Below are 14,942 nucleotides of genomic sequence, written 5' to 3' on the forward strand. Positions count from 1 at the left end.
GCATTAATATCTTGTTTTGGTGTCTGTCGCAGCACTGCATTTTTTTCTCTAAGCCCATGGTAGTTATTTTTCTTCCTGCATGTTTGAAGTTCTGAGTTTCAATGCTTCAGGCATTGAATGTCTTCATTTGCCTTTCAGAATTTCATCCATTTTCTGCTGTCTGTGGAAGGAAGGAAAACTTTTCAGTCACTTCAATGACTGCATGATGTAAAAATCTCTCATATTGGCATGTTCATCAGCATTCTCCTGAACACAAAAGTCATGGTTGAAGCTTTCTGAAGAAACTTTTCAATTCCTGGAAGTTTAACATTAAGCCAACCTGGAGTGCTCTAAATGAAAATCTGTCTCTAAACAAAAGCATAAATGAGCCTTCACTGCCAAATGTTGCGACTGTAGTGGCACAGACCCAGTTTCCTCTCCAGGCTGGCTTAATGTGGTGTCTATACACTTTCTTCCCTGGTGTCTTTCGGCATTGCCTCTGCAGGAATCTGGAGATTCTGCCAAGTGTTGAGACCTAGCCATTAGATAAATGGTTCTGAGCTCTGACTCATTGGATGAGGTCTCATTTCTTCATAAGCAGTGCAGGGAGGAGAAGCTGAAAGAGCTAGCAGCCTTCCAGCTTTGAAGGCTACAGCTGCATGCAACTTCTCATTAAGACTCATGGCATCCATCTTCGTTAGGATTCAGGATAAGGAAACTACTCAGGAATCCTGATTACTTCTGTGTATTTGGGCACCTGAACACGTTACTTCTAATTTCTGTGGCTATCTTGAAGGTTGCTTTATCAAACAGAATGAAGTTTAATAAGGACAAATGCAAAGTAGCCCACTTAGGGAGGAACAGTCAGTTTCACACATACAGAATGGGAGGCAACTGTCTAGGAAGGAGTATGGCAGAAAGGGATCAAGGAGGTATAGTGGACCACAAGTTAAATAGGAGTCCATAGTGTGATGCTGTTGCAAAAAAAGCAAACATGATTCTAGGATTAACAGGTGTGTTGTGAGCAAGACATGAGAAGTCATTCTTCCTCTCTACTCTGCTCTGATTAGGCCTCAGTTGCAGTATTGTGTCCAGTTCTGGGCACCACATTTCAAGAAAGATGTGGAGAAATTGGAGAAGGTCCAGAGAAGAGCAACAAGAATGAGTAAAGGTCTAGAGAACATAACCTATGAAGGAAGATGGAAAGAATTGAGCTTGTTTAGTTTGGAAACAGGAAGATTGAGAGGGGACGTGATAGCAGTTTTCAGGTATCTAAGGGTGTCGCAAGGAGGAGGGAGAAAAATTGTTCTTCCTGGCCTGAGGATAGAACAAGAAGCAGTGGGCTTAAACTGCAGCAAGGGAGATTCAGGTTGGATATTAGGAAAAAGTCCTAACTGTCAGGGTGGTTAAACACTGGAATAAATTACTTAGGGAGGTTGTGGAATCTCCATCTTTAGAGATATTTAAGAGTAGGTTAGATAAATGTCTATCAGGGATGGTCTAGACAGTATTGGGTCCTGCCACGAGGGACGGAGACCGAACTCGATGACCTCTCGAGGTCCTTTCCAGTCATAGTGTTCTATGATTCTGTGATCATCTTCGCTATTTCCTTCTTGACATATGTGGGGAATTGGTTGAGCTTGATGGGCAATAGGAATGTGAAGGACTAGTTGAATATCTGATAAGCAAATGCTTATCGGATAGTCGACAAGATAGTCTATTTGTCTTAAGGGCATGGGGGAAGGGGAGTACTTCAAAGCAGCAGTGCTGCTGCTCTGAATGCCACAGGGAGCCTGGTGTCAGCTGGGGACTCCCTAGGGCTGTTGCTACATTTGAAAGGTGGAGGCGCCATAACCAATTGAATTGTTGATGCAAAAATGCATCAACTATTCGATTAGTCAGTTACCCAATACTTAACATCCTTAATGGGCTATAGGAGTGGATTTATTTATTTATTTTTGCATAGGGATCATCCCTCTACCCTTGGAGTTAGTTCGTTTACTGGGCAGGGTTTTGACTCTTTGTCCTCCTGAAGTGCTGTTGATGCCCCATTTCCCTCAGTTGCATCTACTTGTGTGAGGGCAAGATTTTGATTCTAAGACTCAGAAATTGGACTCTTCTCATGCCAAATACTAGGACTAGAAGCTGGGACATTCTTCAGTACATCTCCATGGTAGGATATAGTGATGCTGCATGTAGGGATTCAGCTTCTCATCAGCTTCTTAATAACTTTTCCTGGCTTTGAGTAATGGTTTATATAAGAATCTGTCAAGGCCCCAGTCAAGAGGTACCTTTAACTCATGTCCAACACTCCTGTTCCATTGCATCCCTATTTTGGAACTGTTTTTGTTTTCTCAGAAGAGGACAGTGGGAAAAGTTCTTCCCCAAGTGTGCTTTTGGCCACATCTTCCATTCAGCACATTGAAGGATCGCCTTATATTTTCTTATGACCATATCCTTTCTCCTGGGCTCTTTTGTGTAACCGAAAAAAGAGAGGGCCTGCTTTAAAAGTTATTTTTTCCAAACAAAATACTTTTTAAGGTAGCAGAGTATATATTTCCATAAGATGGTCTGCCTCTGTAGCATTAGTAGTAACCAAATGATAGTAAGCCCTTTTTCAGTAAGCACAAAAAACAAGTTATGAGGATCTCTAGAGCCGTGTTTCTGAAAGTGTACTGTGGAAACACTTTCTCAGAAACGCTTTAACTGGCTGCCCTGGTTTGTTTATGTAGCGGCGCTGCGGCCATGGAGCCTTGCGGCTTCCGTTGGCTCTGTTTCATCCTTTGCAGCCAAGGGGAGCCATGGGAAATTGGCTTAAAGCTGGCTACCTCCAGCACTGGCTCCTTCTCCTCCCTTCCCTTCCCTTACTGCCTCTCTCTGATAGAGGCAGCGGTGGGACAGGAAATGACTAGTCGAGTGGCTACTCTACTGTCCGATAAACATTGGCTTTTCAGATAGTCGACTAGTCACTATCATCCCTAGTTACATCAAAAAGTACCCCTGATTTCAAATATACAGCCTTGTCATGATAGTCTACATAAACAAGTTTGGGGGTACCATTTGCGTCTCCAGTGCCAGAAAGCCTGGTAGAAGAGGCAATGGTCTCTGACCTAAAGTATATTTTTGGTTGCCTTGTGTCTAGCTAGCACAGTGGTTCCCAGCCTTTTCAAGCATACAGTCCCCTTTTCAATCTATTAAAATTTCACAGACCCATCTCCCTGGGGAAGGGGGGGGGGGGCAGAGGAGAGGGGGAAGAAATGGAAAGGAAAAGGAGAGAAAAGAAAAGTAAGGATTGGGCCCATTGTGGTGTGCCTGATCCTTATTTTTAAACTTTCCACAGACCCCCTGCAGTACCATTTGGGGGGTCTGCGGACCATAGGTTGGGAACCACTGGTCTAGCATATAGACAGATAGTCCATAATAGCTCTGCAAGAATGGTCTCAGGATTCAAGAGCTATAGTAAATGGTTATCCATTCCTGGGGGGTAAAAAAAGTTGTATGTTTTACCACCTGTTGGAATAATTTATCTATCATCTGTTCATGGCATCAAAAATGACTTTGTTGTCCAGAAACATTTTCTCAATCTGTTGGGGAAGAAGGCTTCTGTATGACTTCTCCATCAATATCTCTGATAATGAGCATTTTGGCAAAGCCTAGGAGAAACCAAATGCTAAATGATCTTCTTAAAACAAGTTTGGTTCTCAGCTCTTTTGCATCAGAGGGCACTATACTTCATCTATGCCAGGAGCCTTTTCCCTGACAGCTTTTCTTGGCAGCCTTTTTCCTGTCATGATTCCATTTTAATGAGGTTGCCAAGAGTGTCTTAGACTTGCTGAGAATGAAGCTCAAGCCCCATCTCCTGGGAATAAAGCTGAAGTTGAAGGATGTTTGCCTTGGGTAGTAGGACTCATGATATAGGCTCTTGGACTTTGGCTTTGGCCTCCTCTCCACACCCTTGGGTAATAGGGCTCCGGCTGGCTCAGGCTTCGATTCCCCTCTTGTGGGGTTGTGTAGTAATTTTTGTCATCAGAAGTGGGTCACAGTGCAGTGAAGTTTTAGAATCCTGAATTACAGGTTGCACCTCCCAAATCCAGAATTCTCACATCCAGCAACATCTGTGGTCTGCCATGACCACAGATATTCCTGGATATGAGAGCCTCAGGGCAGTAGGTCCAGCAGCTGGGAGCCCAGTACAACCCTGCCAATCAGCTAGAAGTGGGGCTCAGCAGCATGGGAGGAGAGCTATCAAGGCTGTCTCTGCTGCCCAGCAGCATGGCCCAGACCACAGCAGCCCAAGAAGGGAAGGCCACATCAGCCTGGGAGACAGCGGCAACGTGATGGTATTGGGACTGGGGTTGCGGCCATGGAAGCCAGCGGCAGCAACCTGGCAGAATCAGCAATAGAGGCTGAGCCTGCATATAGCCCAGCCGCACTGAAGGAGCCAGCAGTGGGGAGGGGCAGTGGGCTGAGGTTAAACAGGTTAAGCATTTTAAATTTCTCATGTTAGTTTATCAAACTTCATTTTGAATTAAAGTAAAATATAATGTCCAACACAAAAGGTTTGTCAGGGGTGGGGAACCTTTTTTGGGTTGGAGGTCACTGACCCACAAAAAAATCAGTTGGGAGCCACACAAATAAGAAGCAAAAAACCTCCAAAACCTCCTAACCCTCATTAGTGTGGCTCCCAACTGAGACACCTCACTCTTCAGGCACTCCAGCCCCTACGGGATGAGGGCAAGGGGACAGGGAGGACTGAGGTTCAGGGCTTCACATAGGCCAGATTTGCTGTTCTGGGGTTCCAGAGTTAGTATATTTTGTGAGCCCTCTTAGGCTCTGGGGTGAGAACAAAAAATGAGGGGTTCAGTGTGGGACAGGGATGCAGTGAGTGGGATAGGGACATAGGACAGGGTGAGGAGGGCAGGGTCTGGAAGGGAGTTTGGTGACGAGAGGGGGTGGGTTGGGGTACAAGAGGGAGGTTGGGGGAGTAACGCAGAAAGGGTGAGAGTGTGAGAATGCAGCCGAATAGCTAGTTAGGTAGGGAAGCAAGTAAGTGGAGAGTAAAGGAAAGTGCATCTTTTGCAAAGCAAAATGGTATCTCCCTTTTCATCTTCCCTCTGCTCTAGTCTCGCTTCCCTCAGCCCCATGATTGCCCCTCCAGCCTGATACCCTGCATCACCCCATCTCCCCTCAGTGCAACTCCTGTTCCCTCCCATCCTGCCCTGCAGTCTCCTTCTCTCTCTCTCACAGCCCCCCCCCTTCACATCCCTGTGCCCCCAGTGCACTTACCAGCAGGGCAGCAGTGCTGGGGTGAGGAGAGGCTGGGATGGGGGGGTGGTCTGCGTAGTCTCTCTTCCCTGCCCTGACAGATCTGCCCTTTCCCTGCAGGCTGCAGCTCTGTGCAGCCTCACCCTCTCATGAAGCAGGAAGCCTGTAGCCAAAGAGTGTGTGTGTGTGGGGGGGAGGTTAACCCTTTAGCTCCCAGGAGCTGAATGCCCATGCTGGGCAGGGGCAGCCTGAAGAACAGGTGTGTGCCTCTCTCGTCCCCTCTGCCCCAGCAGGAAGCCGGAGCTGTTGCTCCAGCCTGCAGCTGCTTGGCTGAGGTTTGAGCTGCAGCACAAGATCCTGGCTGTGGAGGGGGAGGGAAGGGGTTGAACTCCCATTCTGTGTGCTATTGGAAATCACCTCAAGTAGCATGCGTCCTGGGGGCTGCCGATCCCGGATGTAGAGTTTAACACAATTAACTTCTGTTTAACAAAATGCTATTAACTTCTTTTTAAGAAAAAGCCCTTTGTTTCATGGGTTATATAACTTTTTTAAACCATTCAATGTCTACTAGCTTAAGGTAACAGACAAGTCAGACCAGAAATAACTATGTTCACTGTTAAATATTTGTGCATTAACCCAGTTGAATAGCTCATGAGATGATTGATTCTGTATGATTTGACACCTTTAAATTGATGTGATAGCTTTCAAAGAAAAATGTTGTAGTTCACCCAAAATACATGGTCTTAAAGTAGACACTACTGGGTGAAACTATATGGCACGTGTTCTTTGGAAGGTCAGACTAGACTAGATAATCAAATGGTATCTTCTGGGTCTACTTTTATCAATGGAATGTAGTTTTCCTGTTGGCAGTGACTTCAGATCACACAGTGAAAAGTTGCAGTTTCTAGTGACTGAGCCACTTTTATACCATATTTCACAAGGCTAAGGTGGTGCCAGGAAGTTCATTTGAGATTCCTAGCCAAAGTGATAACAGATTTTGCCTTAAGGAACAAATCATCCTGTCAATATGTTTCCCATACCCTTATGGTCATCCCAGTGAGGCTCTTTCCCACATACTTAACCTTTAAAGGTCCTTGGAGTTCTGCTTAATAGGCTAATGCTTTTAGAAATTCCAACTTTTATTTTCTATGAAACCTGTCTGTAGGCAGTGAAGTAAATCTTTGCATGTGTACAGTGAGCTCATGCCTTAATTGAAGGTTATGGTGGTTTTAATATTTTTTACAGGAAGATATTTTAAATCTATAATTAGTCATTGAAGTCCAGTGAATACTTACAATTTAATATCAAACCCAAAATCCCTACATTTTATCTCTGATTAAAAATTCATTCTTCTTTTGAATTGCTCAGTTTTTACTTTCTTGTTTTTAAAACAAGTTGCTTTGTCTGGTTCTTCAGTCTGAATTATTGGGGAATTATAATTATATTATTATAAGGGAGGTGAAATAGAAGGCCCTTTTAGGCTTTCTTTATAAATCTTCAAGAAATAAAAAAAAGATGTAAGTCAACATTTTTCCCTTTCCTTGTACTTATCTTGAGTTTTTATATTGCCTCCATTATCATAGTGTCTAAGTACTTGCACAGTTTTTAATGTGTATCTTCTCAGAACACTCCTGTGAGATGATACTTCTTCTATATTTTACACTTGAAGGCCTGAGACAAAGAGAAAATGAGGGGGTAGCTGTGCTCCATTGGCACAGCTACAGCTATCTATCTCACTGTAGTGTAGACACTCCAGTGAAAAAATGGGTTTTTCCCTCATTACAATAAATCCACTGTCTCAAGAGGCAGTAGAGTAGGTCAATTGAAGAATTATTTTGTTGACCTAGCAGTGTCTACAGTGGGAGTTAGGTTCACATAATGATGTTAGTTAGAACATTAAATTTTTCACAGCTCTGGGCGGTATAGCTAGGTCAACTTAAGTTTTATGTGTATACCAGGCCAGAGTGACTGGGTCAAGGTCACACAGGAAGTCTGTGGCAGTTCAGAGAAGTGAGTCTGTGACTTCTGAGTCTCAGGATAGTTCCCTAACTACCAGATTTAAGCCACTTTAGTGTTCTTACTTATTTTTTAACTAGAGTTGCCAGGTGTCCGGATTTGAACCGGATAGTCCAATATTTGAGCTTTCTGTATGGGAAACAAATTGAGAAAATACCGGACACATAAATATCCGGTATTTTCCAATTAAGTTTTATTATTGTCATGAGTATCAGTACGTAGTTGCGTACTGCCTGGCTGGTAAACACGCTCACGCTGTGTGAGTGTGTCTACCAGCTAGGCAGAACGCAACTACACAGTAGAGAGGAGGGAGCCGGTGCCAGCGTCGGATGGAATCCCCGGGGCTGGACTCACCCGTGCTCCCCACTGGGACTGTGCGCGAGACAGGCAGCACCCTGGGAGAGGGCTTGGCAGACAAGATGCCAGAGCAGCCTCTGTCCACAGGGGGCTCAGGCCACCTGAAGACAGGGGCTGCTGCTGCAGAGCAGCCTCTGTCCAGGGTGGGCCTGGGCTCACCACAGATAGAGGCTGCTCTGTGGGATGCTTGTTTGGAATGAATTACACATGTAAAATCAACTACCCACCTGGAGAAATAAAAAAGCAAATTGAAAGAGCCAAATGAATACCTAGAAACCATCTACTACAAGACAGACCCAAGAAAACCAACAATAGAACACCACTTGTCATCACCTACAGCTCCCAACTTATACCTGTCCAACACATTATCAATAGATTACAGCCTATACTGGAACAGGACACTAAACTCCAAGAAGCTCTGGGAGACAGACCCATAGTCTCCTATAGACAACCACCTAACCTCAAGATGATTCTTACCAACAACCACAGGACATACCACACTAATACCAACCCTGGTACTTTCCCTTGCAACAAACCCCGCTGCCAGCTTTGTCCACATATTCACTCTGCTGACACCATTATTGGGCCTAACCAAGTGAGTTACAAGATCAAGAATACATATTCCTGCGCCTCCAGAAATATAATCTATGCTATCATGTGCCGAAAGTGTCCGTCTGCTATGTACATTGGACAAACGTCTGACACTTCGCCAAAGAATCAATGCCCACAAAACAGACATTAGACAGGATCACAAAGAAAAAACAGTTGCTTGTCATTTCAACCAGAAAGGACACAGTCTCAATGACCTGCTAACCTGCATCCTACTTCAGAAGACATTCAGATCTGCACTTGAAAGGGAATCCTCTGAACTGGCATTCATGCTAAAATTCGACACTCTCCGCACGGGACTTAACAAAGACCCTAGCTATCTTACACATTACAAAGATAGCTTCCCCAATTATCACCTCTAATACTATTAACTCACAGACATTTCCCCTTCCCCACCTCTAATATCATTAACTCACTGGCATTCACCTTCCTCCCCTCCCCCCCATCCCCCTTCTGTTCTGTAATGTGATTTGTCCTTTTCATGTGTGTTAATTTTTTTTAAATTGTATCCTTTGGTATATATGGTTGTGACTATTTTCTTCCATTATTTGATCTGAGGAAGTGGGTCTGGCCCACGAAAGCTCATCATCTAATAAACCATCTTGTTAGTCTTTAAAGTGCTACATAGTCCTGTATTTTGTTTCAGCTACACCAGACTAACACGGCTACATCTCTATCACATGTAAAAACAGACTGTTGAAATAGAAATGCTCAGCTACCTTGAATAGTTGTGTGTGTGTGTGTGTGTGTGTGTCTGACAGAGAGAGAGAATAATTTAAGTTGTTCCTTGATATGCGGATCTAGGGTTTAAGAATTGTGCACAAGGGCTACTTCGTCTTTATCAGCGGATACAAGGAAATAGTTAAGATTGCAGTTTGTTTCAACATAAAAGTCCGGATTTGAACCGGATAGTCCGATATTTGAGCTTTCTGTATGGGAAACAAATTGAGAAAATACCGGACACATAAATATCCGGTATTTTCCAATTAAGTTTTATTATTGTCATGAGTATCAGTACGTAGTTGCGTACTGCCTGGCTGGTAAACACGCTCACGCTGTGTGAGTGTGTCTACCAGCTAGGCAGAACGCAACTACACAGTAGAGAGGAGGGAGCCGGTGCCAGCGTCGGATGGAATCCCCGGGGCTGGACTCACCCGTGCTCCCCACTGGGACTGTGCGCGAGACAGGCAGCACCCTGGGATCTGCGTGCGCCTGGGCCAGCCCCGCTCCCCCTCGGGCCAGCCCTGCTTCCCGCCAGCCAGTCCCCCTCCCCATCTCCCTCCAACCAGCCCTTCTCCCTGCAACCCTCTTCCGGCCAGCCCTGCTTCCTGCCAGCCTTTCCCTCCCCCCTCGAATCTCCCATGGCCAGCCCCGCTCCCTCCAACCTCCTCCTGGCCAGTTCCACTCCCCTCCCCTCCCCTCCTGGCTACCCCCCACCCCCTCCCAATCTGAGATCAAGTGTATCCAGTATTTGTTTTTTAAATCATCTGGTAACCCTATTTTTAACATTTCCTGACACTGAAGTATTTAATTATGAATTGAAATTTTGTTTTTAGGTTTAATTTCCTAGATTTTAGAAAGAGCACAAACAATTTCTGCTGCTCATCTTCAAAAAAGTGTTAGTATTCAGCTGTATTAGATTTCCTACCATGGAAAGATTAGGAGAGCTGGAAGCTTTGTAGAGTTCTCAAAGTACCGTGTGGATTTGGAGCAGTTTATTTTAAAGTTCTTTTAGATGACTTGATCTACCTATAACCAAGGAAAATGTCAACCTTTAAAAATTTTCTCTCAAAACGTTGTGTGAAAGAAACACTGTTGTGAAAACAGAGAGCATATACATGTTAAGTATTTTCCATCTTAATAGTAGTAGCTGCTGTTGGTACTTACTATAGTAAAAGTGTCAAGTAAAGCCAGTTTTTATATGAAACTAGCAGATGTACCTGGCGTTACTTGAGTCTTTAACTGAAGTAATTTTATTTTATGTACATCCATTATTTGAATGATTGTATTTTTTAAAAATGAAGCCTGTCTGAGGGGGACAGCTCCCAGCTTGCTACTGCCCCTTCCTCCCCGACTTTCCTGGCCTGTAGCCTGTATTGGGGGATCAGCTCCCAGCATGTGGCTGCAACCCCGGCCGGCATCTGTTCCAGGAGGGGCTCTCTGCCCCTATTCTGCAGGCTATCCCATTTCCTTTTCATAAATAGTTACTTGTTAACACAGATGACCTATGTGAAAACATCACTATTTTGGAGTACCATTAATACATTGGAGCAATGTTCTCTACGTGTGTATTTTTAACATCCATGTGCAAAATACATTTTTATGTACACTGAGGCATGTGCAAATGTGTGCCACTAGCAGGAACAAAAACCTACCTGTAGGCACCCTACTAATCTGCTGGACAGCATTTGAATATCTCCTGACAAGTGCACAGCTTACAGCAGTGGTCACCAACCAGTAGATCAGGATCTACCGGTAGATATTGGAGCCTCTAACAGGTGATCCTGACTGGTTTGGCCACGAAGCTATCAACTGCTGGCACTTCAGTTGCTCCTTCATCCACTGTATGCTGCTCCTGTCCCCTGCCTTAGAGCTGCCCCCGGTATCCCCCTGCTTGCTCTGCAGGGTGTGGGAGGGAGAAGAGGGGGGCACTGATGTCATGAAGTGTAGGAGCATAAGCTTTCGTGGGCAAAGACCCACTTCGTCAGATGCATCTGACGAAGTGGGTCTTTGCCCACGAAAGCTTATGCTCCTACACTTCAGTTAGTCTATAAGGTGCCACAGGACTCCTCGTCGCTTTTGCAGATTCAGACTAACACGGCTACCCCTCTGATACTTGACACTGATGTCATGGTGACCCTCCTCCCCCCACTCCTGTACCCTGTCTCCACACAAAGAGAGGGGGATGGAGGGAGGCTGGCAATGAAAATCTGTCTCTGTGTGTGTGTGTGTGTGTGTGTGTGTGTGTGTGTGTGTGTGTGTTATTGATTGATTGATTCTCTTAAACACACACTGTCCTTCCCTCTCATCTCCCAACCCAACACACAGGTGATGGGTGGTTGTTACTCCTTTTACGGCTAGCAAAGTGAGTTATTTTTGGTTTTGACTTGTCTGTGCATTTCATAATTTTCATTTCTCTCTTATGCTTCAATTTAATTCTTTGAGTAGTGAGTTCTAAAACGCTTAACCTGTCCTGGCTGGAGTCCTCATCCCTGTGGTAATTGCTGTTCCTGGAGGTGGCTGGCATGTCCCTGCATCCTCTGAGAGAGGCAGAGCAGGGGGCTCCACATGCTGTCCTTGCCTGCAGACACCACTCCTATAGCTCCCATTGATCAGTAAATAGGGAACCGTGGCCAGTAGAAGCTGGGCAAGGGTATTTGGGTTTGAGGTATATCTCACACTGCACTTAAATTGGAAAAGTGATCTTGTGGTTAAAAAGGTTGGAGACCACTGGTTTACAGGGAACACTGCTTTGGAGTTGTATATGTGGTTTATCTTTACTGTGAAAATTGGGCTTTTTGTACTTGTTTTAAGTGTAAACTAATCATAATTGTATAACTGCTTCACCATGAAAATAAAAAGTTAAATCATTGCAAGGAGTTGTGGGTGACTGCTATGTAAAGCGCATTGAGCTGTATCTACATACAGTAACATCCTATAAAATGTGGCTGTAAGATGATAGGTGTGTTTGCAAGTGTTTTCCTAGCCCATCCACAAAGATGTCTTAAACTAATGTATATGCCAATATTCAGAATTCTTTGCCTTAATTTGACAAGTTGCAGGTCTTTCTGCTGATCAGTTTTTACTGGGTATTTTACCTAGAGCCCTACCAAATTCATGGAAAAAAAGTCTCAGACCATGATATTTCGTTCTCTGCTTCAGTCCCTGCTCATGCCGGGTTCCCCTCTGTGCCTCTGCTTTTTAAATGTAGTAAGAGCCAGGTGGCTCTTACTACATTTAAAAGGCAGTGCCACAGTAGTCAGGGACCCTGCACTGCTTCAGTCCCCGCTTGCGCTGGGTCCCCAGCTGCTGTGGCTCTGCTTTCCCTGCCCCCTCACCCCACAGAGAAAATCTGGTTTCCCCAGCACCATAAGCCACCCTCCTCCAACACCGGCTCCTGCTTTCCCCCCACCCCCACTGCTTCTGATATAGAGGCAATGTTGGAGGCGGGATGGCAGGATGCGAGTAGTCCACTCAACTACCCGATAAACCTAGGCTTATCGTGTAGTCAACTATTCGACTACTCTTTTCCATCCCTAGATGAGTCTGTTTAAAAAACCACAAGATGCATGTAGTCAGGTCAAAAGTTGGGTGCATTCCATGTCCTCATTTCCTCACTCAACTAGAATCCAAGTGGACATAGGCTTTTGAGACTGGGCAGCTGAGTTCTTTCCTCCTCTCTTTGCAGGGTTTCTCTTTGGCAAATTAAACTCCCACCTTTCTCATCTGAGTACTGTATTTTAATTCCCTATGTTGGGAACAAGTGTAGCCGGGTCTCAGTTACTCTAGCTCCTGTCTCACTCAGTCTACCAGGAACAATCAGTCATCTATAGTTCAACAGTTTTTAGGAATTCTAAGAAACTGGGGGTATGTCTACACTATAGCACTAATTTGAACTAACACCATTCCTTAATTCGAATTAGTTAATTTGAACTAAGCTAATTCGAATTAGTGCATCTAGACCTAAAAACTAATTCAAATTAGTGTTTTGCTAATTCGAAATAGCATGTCCACATTGAGTGGACCCTGAACTGAAGTTAAGGCTGGCCGGAACCAGTGCTGGCAGGGCATCAGGTTATGACTTAGAGTGTGGAGCTGCTGCCTCAGGCTAGCCGAGGGCTGTGCTTAAAGGGACGTGACCCCCACCCCGGACAGACAGTTCTCAGGGTTCCCCGCTTGCTTGTCTACCTCGATGAGGGACAGCAAAGCAGTCCTGTCTTGGAGTGCCCTGAGTGCCCTCACTTGGCACATCACAGCACTCGACCATCAGCCTGGCTGCACTTGCTGCAGGCTGCCATCCGGGGTGGTCAACTGGGGGGCTGTCAGGATCCAGGAGGCCCTGCAGAAGAGCTTCCACCCCAAGGAGACCGCAGAGCCACCCCAGTCCTCCCCATCGGGGGCTCGTGCTCCATTCCTCCCTCACCTCCTTCCACTTCCCCTTCGTGATGTAAAAAATAAAGGACACGTGTGTTTAAAAATAGAAACTCTCTTATTTAACAAAACGGGGACGGGTGTGGGAGGATTAACCTGGGGAGACTGGGAAAAGGAGGTGGGAGAGGGGAAGAGAGAGGGTGGAAGAGGGGAGGAGGAAACCTGGGAGGAGGGAGCTGGAAGGGGGAAGCCAGGGGAAGAAGGAGGAGGGGAAGTATGAAACTATGGTACGCCATATCTTCAGTACTGTGTACAGATGTGGTCTCCTCACCTCAAAAAAGATATTTTGGCCTTGGAAAGGGTTCAGAAAAGGGCAACTACAATGATTAGGGGGTTTGGAACAGGTCCCATATGAAGAGAGGCTAAAGAGACTGGGATTTTTCAGCTTAGAAAAGAGGAGACTGAGGGGGAATATGATAGAGGTCTAAAAGCATGAGTGGTGTGGAGAGGGTGAATGAAGAAAAGTTCTTCATTAGTTCCCATAATAGAAGGACTAGAGGACACCAAATGAAATGAGTGGACAGCAGACTTAAAACTAATAAGCGAAAGTTCTTCACACAGCACATAGTCAGCCTGTGGAACTCCTTGCCACAGGAGGCTATGAAGGCTAGAACTATAACAGAGTTTAAAGAGAAGTAAGATAAATTCATGGAGGTTGGATCCATGGAGTGCTATTAGCCAGGGGGTAGGAGTGGTGTCCCTGGCCTCTGTTTGTGGAAGGCTGGAGATGGATGGCACGTGACAAATCGCTTGGTCATTGTCTTCGGTCCATCCTCTCTGGGGTACCAGGTGTTGGCCGCTGTCGGCAGACAGGCTACTGGGCTAGATGGACCTTTGGTCTGACTCAGTACGGCCATTCTTTGTTCTAAGCTCAGGACTCAGGGTCGGGGTTCTGACTGGACCAACTTGATTTTCATGCAAACCTGCTCTTGGGTTCACATGTGGCCTTTGGTGGCCAGGCTGGCAGCTATCCTATCCTAGAGGGCCACATTCATGTGCCTAGTGCGGAGGTCGTGGACGTTGGAGGCCTCCCCCCAAACCTGGATGAGGTCCACGATCTCCGCACTAGTCCAGGCGGGAGCTCGCCTCTTGCTGCCCCAAGCAGGCTCCTGGGAGCCTCCAGCCTGGTCCTGGGAAGAGGCGGAGGGCTGGGTGACAGCGGGTGGCTGGCTCATGCCGTGCCAGGTACAGGGTCTTCTGGGTGGGTGCTGGCAGGCTTGCAACTGGCACGAGCACCGTAGCCAGACTGTACCACTTTAAGGGCTCCGGGGCCAGGAGGGGGGCAGAAAAGTTTCCCAGAGTGGCCACCAAGGCAACCTGGGAAGGGCTAGCCTCCAACTAGTTCGAATTAAGTGGCTACACAGCCCTTAATTCAAACTACTCAGTTTGAACTTGGCGTTAGTCCTCGTAGAATGAGGTTTACCTAGTTCGAATTAAGCGCTCCGCTAGTTCGAATTAAGTTCGAACTAGCGGTTTGTATGTATAGACGCTATGAAAGTTAATTCGAACTAACATCTGTTAGTTCAAATTAACTTTGTAGTGTAGACATACCCAGGGTGAATATT

The 14,942-nt window shown here is 45.7% G+C and overlaps 1 protein-coding gene across 3 annotated transcripts in view; it reads left to right on the forward strand.

Moving 5' to 3' along the window:
- The window catches only part of DYRK1A (dual specificity tyrosine phosphorylation regulated kinase 1A), a 151,305-nt gene that overhangs the window by 21,600 nt on the left and 114,763 nt on the right, over nt 1-14,942 (forward strand). The gene's annotated exons all lie outside the window — the stretch shown is intronic.

Source organism: Pelodiscus sinensis, chromosome 1, assembly GCF_052426305.1.
Source record: "Pelodiscus sinensis isolate ZL-2025 chromosome 1, ASM5242630v1, whole genome shotgun sequence".
NCBI classification, from domain to species: domain Eukaryota; kingdom Metazoa; phylum Chordata; order Testudines; family Trionychidae; genus Pelodiscus; species Pelodiscus sinensis.